This window comes from Dipodomys spectabilis, unplaced genomic scaffold, assembly GCF_019054845.1.
Source record: "Dipodomys spectabilis isolate Male_0828 unplaced genomic scaffold, ASM1905484v1 ptg000547l, whole genome shotgun sequence".
NCBI lineage: Eukaryota > Metazoa > Chordata > Mammalia > Rodentia > Heteromyidae > Dipodomys > Dipodomys spectabilis.
In genome coordinates, this window is record NW_024871224.1 from 1167813 (window position 1) to 1181316 (window position 13504).

The 13504-nt window shown below is 34.6% G+C and overlaps 1 non-coding gene across 1 annotated transcript; it reads left to right on the forward strand.

Annotated features, from left to right (window-relative positions):
- Positions 1-287: 287 nt before the first annotated feature.
- LOC122099925 lies at positions 288-394 on the forward strand. The gene has a single exon (XR_006146038.1). It is a non-coding gene; the product is annotated as a U6 spliceosomal RNA (small nuclear RNA).
- Positions 395-13504: the final 13110 nt, after the last annotated feature.

Below are 13504 nucleotides of genomic sequence, written 5' to 3' on the forward strand. Positions count from 1 at the left end.
GGACCAGGTAGAATAATTTTTTCTAATAAAACAAACCAAACAACAAGAAAGGAATACACAGTTGCAAGTTTGGGCTAATTTTGTCATTATGTTTTAGAAGTCAAGTTTTCTATTGAAATGCAACTTACACATAATCCTCAGTTGTGTTTTAAATGCTCTCTTCATTACAGAACATTCCTAGTTGCAAAATAGCTCATGATTTCCTACCAAAAATTTGAAAAAGCAAGCATCATTCTGTTGGATTCCAAAGAAATTATGAAGGATAACATAAGCTTAAGCCTGGAGAAGTGTTCGCTTCGGCAACACATATACTAAAATTGGAAAGATACAGAGAAGATTAGCATGGCCCCTGCGCAAGGATGACACGCAAATTCGTGAAGCGTTCCATATTTTTATATGTATGAGTCAAGCGGAAAAGGTCAGGTATTGTGACGTCAGGAAAATGAACCCTTAGATGTGTATTTTAATGTTTTTTTCTTTCATGCATGTGTTTCTAACACATTTATAAGATTATCTCTTTGTTGCTTTGTATGTCCCTCCCCTACAGTATAACCCCTGCTTTCACTATATTTGATGTCAGTATAACTTGTGGAGGAGATGGGGAAAAAAAAGTTGTTTAAGGATACAGGTGGGCCTGTTGCAACAATGAGAAGTACAAGTTGTCATGTCCAAAACGAGCTTTACAACGTCGGTGCGGGGGGGGGGGGAAGGAGAAGGATTGGGATTGGGGGGAAGGGGGGAGGCTGGGAAGGGATGTGAAGGGTAAACAAAGGAGGAGGCTGCAATGCTTTGTAAGAAATGTTTGCATTATACTGCCCATGTAACTGTAACTCCTCTGTACAGTATGTTCACAAATAAAATTAAATTCAATTTAAAAAAAAAAAAAGCCTGGAGAAATTGCAAAGTTCATCTAATGTAGGACTTTGTGGACCTGGCTAAATTCGAATTAGATTTAAAATAAATATTTTTTGAAATTTCATACTATATAGGATACTACAAAATTGTATTCAAGTAGAAGGTTTAATTTAGAAATTCACATATGATTCTGGAATTCTATTGCCTAGAATATTCTTTCAAGTGAGGTATAATTAGAACTTAGTTAATAAATAATTCCAACAGTTCATGTATGACATGAATAATCTAGACAGCGTTGCCAACAAATGGATGCTTTTAATTTATAAATTTAGAAAAAGAGCAAATTTTGAGACTTTGGTGTAACATGGCATGAAGAGAGTAATTGTGTGAAATCTTTTTTTCTTCTACCTATACATAACACCGGAAGAAATTTCCTTAATTACATACCTTTATATACAATGAGAAAAAAGCTATGTTTGAGGTTTGTTTTTATTTTGTTTTTGTTGTTTAATTTCTCTTAGGGCTTGACCTCTGGGCCTGAGTACTGTCCCTGAGCCTGATTTGCTCAAGGCTACTGCTCTACCACTTGAACCTCAGTGCCACTGTGTCTGGCTTTTCCTGAACAGTTTATTGGAGATAAGAATCTAAGGAAACTTCCTGCCTGGGTGGGCTTTGAACCATAATCTTCAGATCTTAATATTCAGATATTCGGATCTCCTGAATATCTATGATAGATAAAATAATAATAATAATAATTTATAATAAAATAAATATAACAATAAATAATATTTGTAAGTGTTCTGATCTCAAGAATAACACTGGGGGGAAAATGATGCAGCAAAGTTTATTGTAGTGTTCTTTGCACAGTTGGGAGGGCATCACAGCAGAAATGTAGCATTTTTTCACAATAGTGATAAGGAAGTCATAATGTGAATTTAGGAAATTTTAAGGTGCAATTTACAAGTTGGAAACTGTTGTGCTAGGATGACTTTACGGTATAAAAACTTGGGATTGATTGTCATAGAAATAATAGCTTACTCTAATGAACAAATGTATACTCTTCAGGAACTAATTATTATAGATAGTTCATAGGTTTATCTTCTACCAGAATGTGGGTATATTTGTTGACTTTTAAATATGTTACATCCCATTGGAAACTGCATCTGTTGCAGAATTAAATAAAAAGCAAACAGATACTATTTTAAATGTCTCTGGTATGGCATGTTCAGAAGTTGAAAATGAGTATTTAGTAGTCATAGGAATTTTGAAGAACACATATATTCTGTTCTCTTAACAATTATTCAGTTTTAAAAGTTAATACTTTCCATAGAATAGAACTGTGTTTTGTTTTAGTATGAGACATTGCTGAAATAATGTTTTCTCAAAATAATGGCAAATATATTCTGAAAATATTGTATAGTTTGATAACATTCAAGTTGATGAACCTCTGATAAAGAAAGGGGTAATTGAATAATATTTACTATACCTACACAGTGAAATTATATTTTATGTAGCTTATATTTTAATTAAATTTTATTGTCAAGGGGATATATAGAAGGGGTTGCAGTAATTGTAAGGTAGTGAATACATAACATGAACTTTTTACCCACTCCCTCATTTTTCTCACTGTTTTCCTTCACCCCAATACCCCTCATAAGTTGTAATGTATATTTCCAACATTTTGTTTTGTGAGTATTGCTATTGCATTGGTTTGCCCTTTTTCCTTTGTCTTGCCATTTTGTTGTTCCTCTTCCCTTGCCAAATTAAGATAAATATATATACAATGACACATGATACTGAAAACAAATACAGCAGGGAATAAGCCATAGGAGAAAACACAAAACAAAAAAGAAATCACATAGTACATTAAAAACAACAACCACAAAGAAAAACCTCTGTTTTCATATGTAGGAGTTCATTTTGCTCAGCATCTTCTCACACATAGCTATTGAACCATTGTGCTCATCTGCTAGGACAATCCTAGATATTTCCTACTTATTACAAATGAGGGAAACCATGGAATCTATTTCTTTTTGTCTTGTGTATTTTACTTAGTAGGATTTTTCCAAGTGTTTCCATTTCCTTATGAATTAGAAGCATATAATTCCACCGGGTATATATATATAACACACTTTGTCAATTCATTCATCTACTGAGTAGTACATTGGTTTAAAACATGATTTCATGTAAGTATCACGTAGGGCCATTCAAAAATGACAGATGCCACTTACCCAGACATTCTAAAATCATGATTTCTATGTAAGATAGGATTTCATGGTGGTACAAGTGTTGAGATATGGGGATCAGTCTAATGTGTATCTTGCACTGAATTAAGCAGGAAGGTATCCAATATCATATAGGATAAAAATGGTAGTGACAACATGCGGCGAACGCCTTCTCGGCCAGCGAGGAAGAACGACCACCACACCAGGAGTCTTCTCAGATCACACTTTATTGGAGAGCCTTTAGTTGAAGGGAGAGCTTGAGCGCAAGATAGCGAGCAAGGAAATGCAGCCGCTTATATAGGGTTTGGAACACGGGTCGCTTCAGGATTGGCTGTCCGCCTTCCACCGTCACCAGGTGCCACGGGATTGGCTCAGGATTCATAATGATGGCACATGCGCACAGCTGGGGACTCGCAGCCCCGCCAAGCACTTGCCTAATATGGAGTTGTTTACTTCTAGGCTGAAAGGAAGCGGCGCCATCTTGTAATGGCGTTTGTCCCGGCTCCCTGCAGTTCCCCCTTTTTGTTTTGGTAACAGGTAAGAGTAGAGGTCGGGCCTCTGTCTCAAAGAGAGGACCTTGCACTGGCCTTCGCCTGGGGGGCGCCTTCCCCAGTGACGACCAGGCCCGTCCGATGCCTTTTTTGCAGAGGTGGGATCTTGGGCATCAACCCACTTGCAGCCCAACGTGCTCTTCTTGGGCTTACGCCAGGAAGTGATTCCCATGTGCAGTGCGTTTGCCCAAGTGCAGTGCGTTTGCCTTACACCCTGTTCCAAGTTATCAGTCACATACCCGTCCCGGTGCAATGGGATCCCCAGATCCCTCGGGGTGCTAGGGCTATGCGAAATGATAAGGCTTAATGACCTCTCAGGGCCGACAGCAAAATTTGGGGTGAGGATCCACTCTCCAAGGCGGCTAATGCTTGCGAAATAACAACTTTGTCCCTATTGGTTTGGGCTCGAAGGCGACAGACCAACCATAGGCAGACCACGCATCCGCCCAAGCAGCAGGCTAAAAACATTCCAACTCCCACCCACTCCTTAAACCAGGAAACAGCGGAGGAAATCCAGGACTGGAGCCCCTCCACAAATCCGGGATCCATTCGCGTTGAATTAACAATCACAATGGCAATCCGCAGCTGCTCCAGCATCTCATCAAACTCGCCAGTCCAATTACCGACGTCTCCTCTCCGTGTGTTGAGTTCTGGCTCCTGTTCGACCTCTTGCGCAGGTCCCGGGTTTCGGCACCACTTGCGGTGAACGCCTTCTCGGCCAGCGAGGAAGAACGACCACCACACCAGGAGTCTTCTCAGATCACACTTTATTGGAGAGCCTTTAGTTGAAGGGAGAGCTTGAGCGCAAGATAGCGAGCAAGGAAATGCAGCCGCTTATATAGGGTTTGGAACACGGGTCGCTTCAGGATTGGCTGTCCGCCTTCCACCGTCACCAGGTGCCACGGGATTGGCTCAGGATTCATAATGATGGCACATGCGCACAGCTGGGGACTCGCAGCCCCGCCAAGCACTTGCCTAATATGGAGTTGTTTACTTCTAGGCTGAAAGGAAGCGGGCGCCATCTTGTAATGGCGTTTGTCCCGGCTCCCTGCAACAACATATTCCCTTGAGAAAGATATAGGAGGTTGCCAGAAGTATGAAGCAGTTCAGATAATTTTGAAGGATTTACAAATGCAAGTGAAAGTATGTCTCTTTAAATAAAAATTATGTAAGTGGAAGGACAAAAGAAGGGGAAGAGAAGAAATAACTGATAGCAGATCATTGTCCCAAGTATAAAAGGACATAATCTATAACTTCCAAGTTAAAAAGAGACCAATATAATACATCCCACTTAATTTAGGTACTTGCAAAATGTTTACTTGGCTTTTTCCTAGTTTAATGCTCTAAAATAAATGAAGACGTACTTCAACCTGAACACTAACTCTGATGAGCCCTCTTTTTCTCACTTTGCACTTGGAAAATAATCCCTAAGTTGATTATGTTGTGGCTGATTAGAGTCAGACTAAGGGGCTTCTACTTGTACAATTATCCCAGAATAGTTTAATGCAGTTTCCCCTGAAGATATCCAATTACATTGTCTGAAGCTGTACTTTGAACACACCCTCACACTTAAGCAAATAATTTCAAATTACACTTAAACATTTCCTTGGCACATTCTACTTGTGCCTCTGTCTTTTTGCACATTCCTTTTGAGTTCATAGTTGCTCTATTTCCATTTCATCTGTAAAAACTGCTAAGAACATTGCTCAACTACCACTTCTTGTTTGCATACACACAGTCTATGTATGAAGGTACTTTGTCCATGTTAAGCAATAAGGTAGTACTCACTCTCTGAGAAGAAAAGTTCCACAATATAACCCTATGCCCACATTAGAGGATGTAGAATTTAAAGCATTTTGAGACAAACAGTGGTATTAGAATTGAAAGACTCCTTAGGGACATTTTCATGGAGCTCATTAGTTTACCCAGGAGAAATATAAATATCTACAAAATCTGGAACTAATTAGTAAGTATCCGAATTAACACTAACTCTTAGACGTTGTGTTAAAACAAGGCACCATTGTATTGTTGTTACATAAGAATCCTTACCTACTTGCAAATGTGTATAAGAAAATGAAAGAAAGACATTAAAGCAAAATGCCTTATCTTTTTAGGCATTTAATCCTAATGGTGAGGGTAATGTCTGAACTCTTCCATTCAATAAAAGCTTGAAGTTTATAAGTACTTCCTACATATAAGAATTTGTGGCAGGTTGATTGATTTATTTCAGCATGGAGATATCCCTAACAAGAACTAGAGTTAAATAGAGTATATGGCAGTTATGATGTGTCAATGGCAATTGAGGAATTTTCTATTCTAAAGAGGAATCAATTCCAGGAGTCTTCAGTCACATCAGTAAGGCTGTATGTTCAACCTAATACTTGGTGTTACTTTTCCTACATTTATAATGAATAGGCTGATAAAATATCCAAATATATCTAAAGATATTTCAATAAAATACCAAACTGTTGTGCATACATGGGTCACTCATTGGAACTGTAGGACAAATTAGGCTTGTCTGTGCTGTAGTACAATCTCTAATCTGCTGGCTAAACACAGTCTTCAAAAATATTCACAGAATACCTCTAAGTAAAGTTCATGAGAATTATATCTGTATAATTTTGCTAAGCTCAGCATAAAAGCATTTGTTCCCAGCATTTATAATCAACAGGATTTGTTGAATTCATGGATCCAGAATTTTATGGCTTCACATTCATACCTCAAAATTTTATCAATATGACTTTCACCAAGACACTGTTCTTATTAAACTTGTCTATGTCCTTTTACTTTTCTAAACCAAATAGAATATTTCCTTCAATATCTTCCTGAAAATTCTTTCCTTCCTTTACTTCGGAAAATCTGTTTATTACTTTTTTGGTTCCTTGTTTTTCTCTTTCTTCCAATCTTGTCCACACTGGTGCTCACATTGCTCACACTTGTGTGAGAACTTTTATTTTCCTCTTCCCTTCAATAATACCCCCCCAATTTTATTATCCTTTTTCATATGCATGGTCATGGATATTTTGATGATGTCTAAACAGACCTATATTTGCATCTGTTTAATATGAACTTTAGAACAATCAGAGAGTTTTATCCCCTAACTCCATCATTTCAACCTGTGGTCCTTATTACTAAGAATATCACTAACACAGTTGCCAGCCAGACCTGTGGAAGCACCTTAGATTTCTTCTTACCCTTCTACTCCCTCCCATTAGATAAGATGAATGACCAAGATTTTCTCAGGTTCTGTGACTAATATGATTCCTATGTATTCCGTTTTATGCCCCTGACACCAGCCTGTTTCATTTACTCATCATTGTCACCTAGTCCTAAAACAACCATTTCCAAAGTATGCTTTTTCCCCATAGTCTTTTCATATTGGTCCTCTCCATCACCAAATTACTCTCTTTGTAAGCACACAGAGTGAAGACCTCAGACAAAAATTCTGCTATCATTCTTTACTCACTACATTGACTGTTGGCCTTACATTCCTCAACTGTAAATGGATGTAATCTACCAGAAAAAATGAAGAATATATTTGTTGACTTCTAGAGCAAGAAAAGAGAAAAGTGAAAAGACCTTACATTTTCCAACTTACCTTACAAATAAGGAAAGAGTCAAAATCAGTTTGTTGGTATAAAGTCACAAATTGTTGCATGCAGAAATAAAAATACATTTTACCTCCTTGCTTTATGGCCTAAGTCCTTTTAAGGTAACTACAGATATGTAAGTAGTATTATGTAAATTGTGTCAAATTGAAGAACATACTCTTAATATATAATTGGAAAACTTTGGTTAATGAATAGTATGTATATGAGAATGTTATTTGAACTAATCACACTAAGTTGAAAAGTACACCTTAGTCCATCAAAATGTGGAAATTAATGATTTTATTTATAAGAAAACAATACCACCAAGAATAGTGAGTATACATGAAAGAGACTGTAGGAATTACATGAGGGTTTTTACTGCCTCTACCTGTTTTTGTGATTGTATTTCTTGATATTGAAACTCTCATCTTGTTATTCTTAGCGTATGTAATCCAAGTCTGTTGATTACTATGTATTCAATGTGGGAAATATACCTTGAAAATTGTGTAAAGTTTTTTTATCCTTTTCAATCACAACATGGTCATTATCAGGGTACACTGTGGTGTTCATCATCATCATCAAAATTAATATTAGCATCATCATTGCTATCTATTGAAAGTCTGATATATATCTATGATTTTGCAATTATTTGTCTGTTGATTAATAATTTTAATGTTACCACTGTACATACATACATATTAAAATTAAACAAATAAACAAAATCTAAGCCATAACAGGTAACTTGACTATGTGCTTATAACAAATTATGGAATAGATTTTTGAAGTATTGCAAATTCTTAACCAATATGAATTCACTTCCTCTCTCCCTACCACTACACACAAATATTTAAGAGTTTGAACAGAATCATTTCAAGTAATATACTGTAAATGTTACTACAATATCATGTGTATATCTAAAATTCCCTTGAAAGTAATAAACTTTCTATTGAAGGTTAGTCATTTTATCCTAGGAAACTTTTGGCAAAATAGACTGTATATCTTTGAAATGAAAAAAGGTCAAAAAATAGTAGCATACAGTTTTAGAAGGTGTCTGTCTTCAGAAATATATATATGTATATATATAATGTGTGTGTGTGTGTGTGCGTGTGTGTGTGTGTGTGTAGAAAGATATACATTTTTAGAGATTATTTGTCATCAAAAATATATACATATATCTAAATTTATGTGTAGAACGATGTACAGTATAATGAACCAAACATCTTAAAATATATTTAAAATTAAAAAAAAATACATCAAACCAAGTGCCAGTGACTCACGCCTATAAATGGAGCTATTCTGGGTAATGAGATCTTAGATTAGTTTTTGAAACTAACCCAGACAGAAAAGTACTTGTTAGATTCTTATCTCCAATTAACCACAGGAATTAGCTCTGTGCCTCAAGTTGTAGAGTGCTGGCATTGAGAATAAAAAGGCTTAGGGACAATGCACAGGCCTTGTAAACAACAACAACAACAGCAGCAACAAAATAATTTTCATTAATTTCACAAAAGTATCTTTTAACTGCTGTGAACATTTCTTAGAAACATGAATACATGCCCCTGGAAAATGTTAAGTATAAGTATAGAATATCTACATCTATGTTAAATACATGACTATTTAGATTGTTTAAGATATTTAGGAAATGATTAGGAATTAAGAATAATGATAACATAGTGAGACTGGTCTTTTATTCTATTTTTGACAGTAATAAAATAATATTTGTAATGATTGTGTAAAATTACTCTTGTTTGATATTTGACTTATAATAAGTGTTAAAAATTTTTAAATGATTTGCATAGGAAAGAATAATTTTTAATGGTATCAATTCTTTTGTAATTTCAAAACAATTAAGAACTTTATTCCAAGGCTGGTTACTCTAAGACTGTATTTGTTTTCTTTTTCTAGTTTTCATATTTTGGTAGAAATTAAAATTCCAAAAATTCAGTGGATGTTGGCATTCAGGAACATCTTCATAGATACTAATATTGAGTCCCTTAAATGGAATTGCTTCATTTCATTTGTTATTTTCACAAATAAACAAGATTATTGTATATTTTTTTTCTTTTCATTGCTATTGGCTCTTATCTTGGGAATACTTTTTTTTCCTAGCAAAGTAGAGAAAAGCAATTGGATTGATCAAGTAACATATGGCTTTCGTAAAATGTACATGCATAGATTTGGATCTTCTGTCATTTGCTAAACGTTTCTTCCAGAAAAGGTTATCAATTATTTATAAGTGATGCATAATTCCTAGGTATTCCAGTTATCACATACATTTTTTTGGTTGAGTTATCTCTGTAAAACTAAAATAAACATACCAAAAAACCTCAAAATAAACAAATCAAATCTTTGTTCTAAAAGCTGTAATTTACAAATAGTTTTTAGCCAACAACGAAAACATCTTTTTAGGTATTCTGCACTTTGTGTGAAGTATTTTTACCAATAGTTTTTTTTTTTTTTTGCTGACATGTAATTCACATGCCATATATCATCTCCTTCTATAGCATACATTTTAGTGCTTTGGAAATGAATTGTACGATCATAAATTTTCCAAGCCTAATTTTCACTTGCATTTCTTCAAATAGAGCTGTAAATTTTAGAACAGACATTAAACTTGATATAAAATTCTCTTACAAGAATTTGTCCAGCATACATCCTCTATAGTGTGTCTCTTCAAAATTCATTTTTGGAGATTATTTCCCAGATCTCACACAGAATATTCACGTGCACTGTCAATGAACTACATTCTATGTCCAAACAAGTTTTTTAATCCTCTTTAATACATACATAGAAGTGTAATGGCTGAATCATATACAATTCTTTTTGACATTTTGAAGACTTGAAAACTTACTTGCTAAAATGATTGGAGTATTATGCAAATCAATCTACTATGTGGAGTATATCAATTTCTCCACAAATTCATTATTATATTTTGCATCATCTTTTTATATTATGGTCCTACTAGTGAGTTTTCATTTTATTTTTTTCTTAGAAACTAAAAAGGAGATTATTTCATATGCTCTTCCTATTGAGTATTAATTTATATATGTTCTTTAATGAAATATCCTGTTCAGGAAAATAATATATAGAATTAGAAGATATAAAAGTACTTAAGACTCAAGATCATTGTAGCATTAACATTGTACCATTAACAAATATGTGCCCTCGGGCTGGGAAGGTGGCTCAGTGGTAGAGCACTTGCCTTGCACGCATAAGGCCCTGAGTTCAATTCCTCAGCAACACATAAGCAAAAAAAAAGAAAAAAAGCCAGAAGTGGCACTGTGGCTCAAGTGGTAGAGTGTTAGCCTTGAGCCGAAGAGATGAGGGAAAGCGCTCATGCCCAAAAGTTTAGGCCCCATGACAGGACCCCCCCCAAAAAAATATGTGCCCTCTATCTGGTGGATATGTTTTCACTTCTTTCATACAATTATAAAAGCTTATCAGTTGATATTAACCAGTATATTCTTCTTTTCTTTAGCCACTAATGCTTTCCATGTCAAAATTTTTAGAAACCTTCACTGATCCAATGTCATGAATTCTTACATTTATGTTTATAGGTTTTTACATCTCACATTTAGTTTGATAATCATATTTTATTTGAAAATTATGTATAAGGTTTGAGGAGGTATTCTAAGCTCATTCTTTAAATCTTGAGTGGCAATAGTGCCAATACACCCATTTAAGATTCTATTTTTATTTCATAAAGTCATGGCATCCTCTTCAAAATCTGTTGACCATAAAACTAAGATTTTATTTTTGATAAATCTGTTACATTCTTCTATGTGTCTGTTCTTATAGTAGAGCAATATTGTCTTCACTATTAAACATGGTAACAAGATTCAAATCTAGTATGAGGGCTCAAGCTACACCATTTTACAAAATTGTTCTGACTGACCTGTATTCCTTGAATTTACGTACAAGTTTATTGAGCAGGTGGACCAATATTCTGCAGATTTATCTAGATGTTTGATAGTTACTCATATTTTGCACTTTGTGAAAACACACGATCTCAGATATTACATATAGTAAAATGTCTTAAGAGAATGCTTGAAACAACTAAAATTTATTTAGGAATGAGTTAAAATTTACATAGCACTATAGCACAATAAACCTGAATGGTAATGACTTGAGCTGTACTACAGAGGAGAGTGGGAGAGGATAGAATAGAATGATGGACCACATACGAGCTGTATATCATTGGTTTTGTGTATGTCATTGGTTTTGTGTTTCAAAAAACAGAAAGTGTTCAGAGAAGAAAAGGAGGAAAATAATTAAAGTGTCCTGAATCAAGTTTCTTTTTAATGCACCTAATAGTGTGGACTGAGAGTCAGAGAAGATGGGAAAAAATAAAATAGAAAATAAAGCATTGTATAGACCTGTTACAATGTAAAGAAATTGTAATAAGAATATGATAATTAATTACCAAAGAAATAAGAGAAAGAATAGGTAAACTCTAAAGGCAAAAAGAATGAAGAGAGAAAAGAAGCAACGTAAAAACTTTATCAACAAACGCAAGAGTTTGGAAGTGGAAATATTCTAAATAACAATAAAATTTGCTAACATGGATAGAATATGGATCACATTGTAGCATATAGAATTTTGAAAAAACATACTAGGAATGAAACTTAAAAGTCATAATTTAAAGCACTATTTACATTATAACTGCACAGTATAGTTCAATGGTAAAAGCATGGTCTAGCATATGTGAAACAATGCTGTGATATCCCAAGCATTACAAAGTACACACAAAGCATACACAAACAAAAACCACATAAAGACACACACATAACACATACACATATTTGGATTATTATTATCATATTAAACAAAAGAAATTATCACACATAGTAAAAGTAATTTAATATAGGAAATCATAATATTGCTTGTACTATTTAAACGTTTAGTAGAAATAAAATAGTCACAATATACTTGGATTCTTATAGATTAAGTTAATTGAAAAATAAGAAATTGAAGACATGACAATCTTTGCAAACAAGTTTTTTTTTTTTTTAATTTAATTTTATTTTATTTGAGAACATACTTTACAGAGGGGTTACAATTACATGGGCAGGAAAATGCATACTTTTCTTACCAAGCATTGCAGCCTCCTCCTTTGTTTACCCTTCACCTCCCTTCCCAGCCTCCCCCCTCCCCCCCCACCCAATCATCCCCCCGCTCCCCCCCCCCCACACTGACATTGTAAAGCTGGTTTTGACATGACATTTTGTACTTCTCATTGTTGCAACAGGTCCACCTTAACAGGTCCTTAAACGACTTGTTTGTCCCCGTCTCCTCCACATGTTATACTGACATCAAATATAGTGAAAGCGGGGGTTACACTGTGGGGGAGGGACATACAAAGCAACAAAGAAATAATCTTATAAATGCATTAGAAACACATGCATGAAAGAAACAAAAACATTAAAATACATATTTGAGGGTTCGTTTTCCTAACATCACCTTCTCTGACCTTTTCCGCTTGACTCATACCTATACTAGATATTGCAAATAAGGGAAACCATGGGACCTATGTTTCTTTGGGCCTGGCTTACTTCACTTAATATAATTTTTTCCAAGCCTTTCCATTTCCTAACAAATGGGGCAATGTCATTCTTTCTGATGGAGGCATAGAATTCCATTGTGTATATATACCACATCTTCTTGATCCATTCATCTACTGAGGGGCATCTGGGTTGGTTCCATATCTTAGCTATGGTAAATAATGCTGCATTAAACATAGTTGTGCTGGTAGCTTTAGTGTGGCCTTGTTTGTGATCATTTGGGTAAATGCCCAAAAGTGGGATTTTTGCAAACAAGTTTTAAATAATAAACATTTTGAAACATTTATCCTTTTATTTTGACAAAAGATTGATGTTACTGGTGATAACCAGCTGCTCTATACCTCACTAAGGATGGCTATATCTCTAATCATTTCAATCTGGATATTTTTATAATGAGATCTCAGTTTCTCAGACTATCCTGAATTACCAACCCTATTCACCTTTACTACCATAGGTAGAAAATGGAAGCCACAAATCACCATGCCCAGCTCAAACGTTTTTTTATTTTTTTAATTCAAGTACAAATATTTACAAAAAAAGTGACAATGTTATGAAGCCTTTCTTAATGAAATATGTGCTTCTTGGAAATATAGTAAGTATTTGTTACCTGGAAAATATGTTTAGAACTATAAGAAAATAAATTTATTTAAATTCACTTTTCATATATAAATTATGGAAATAATTTTAGATATTCACATGTTAAATATTTTAAAAGCAAAATA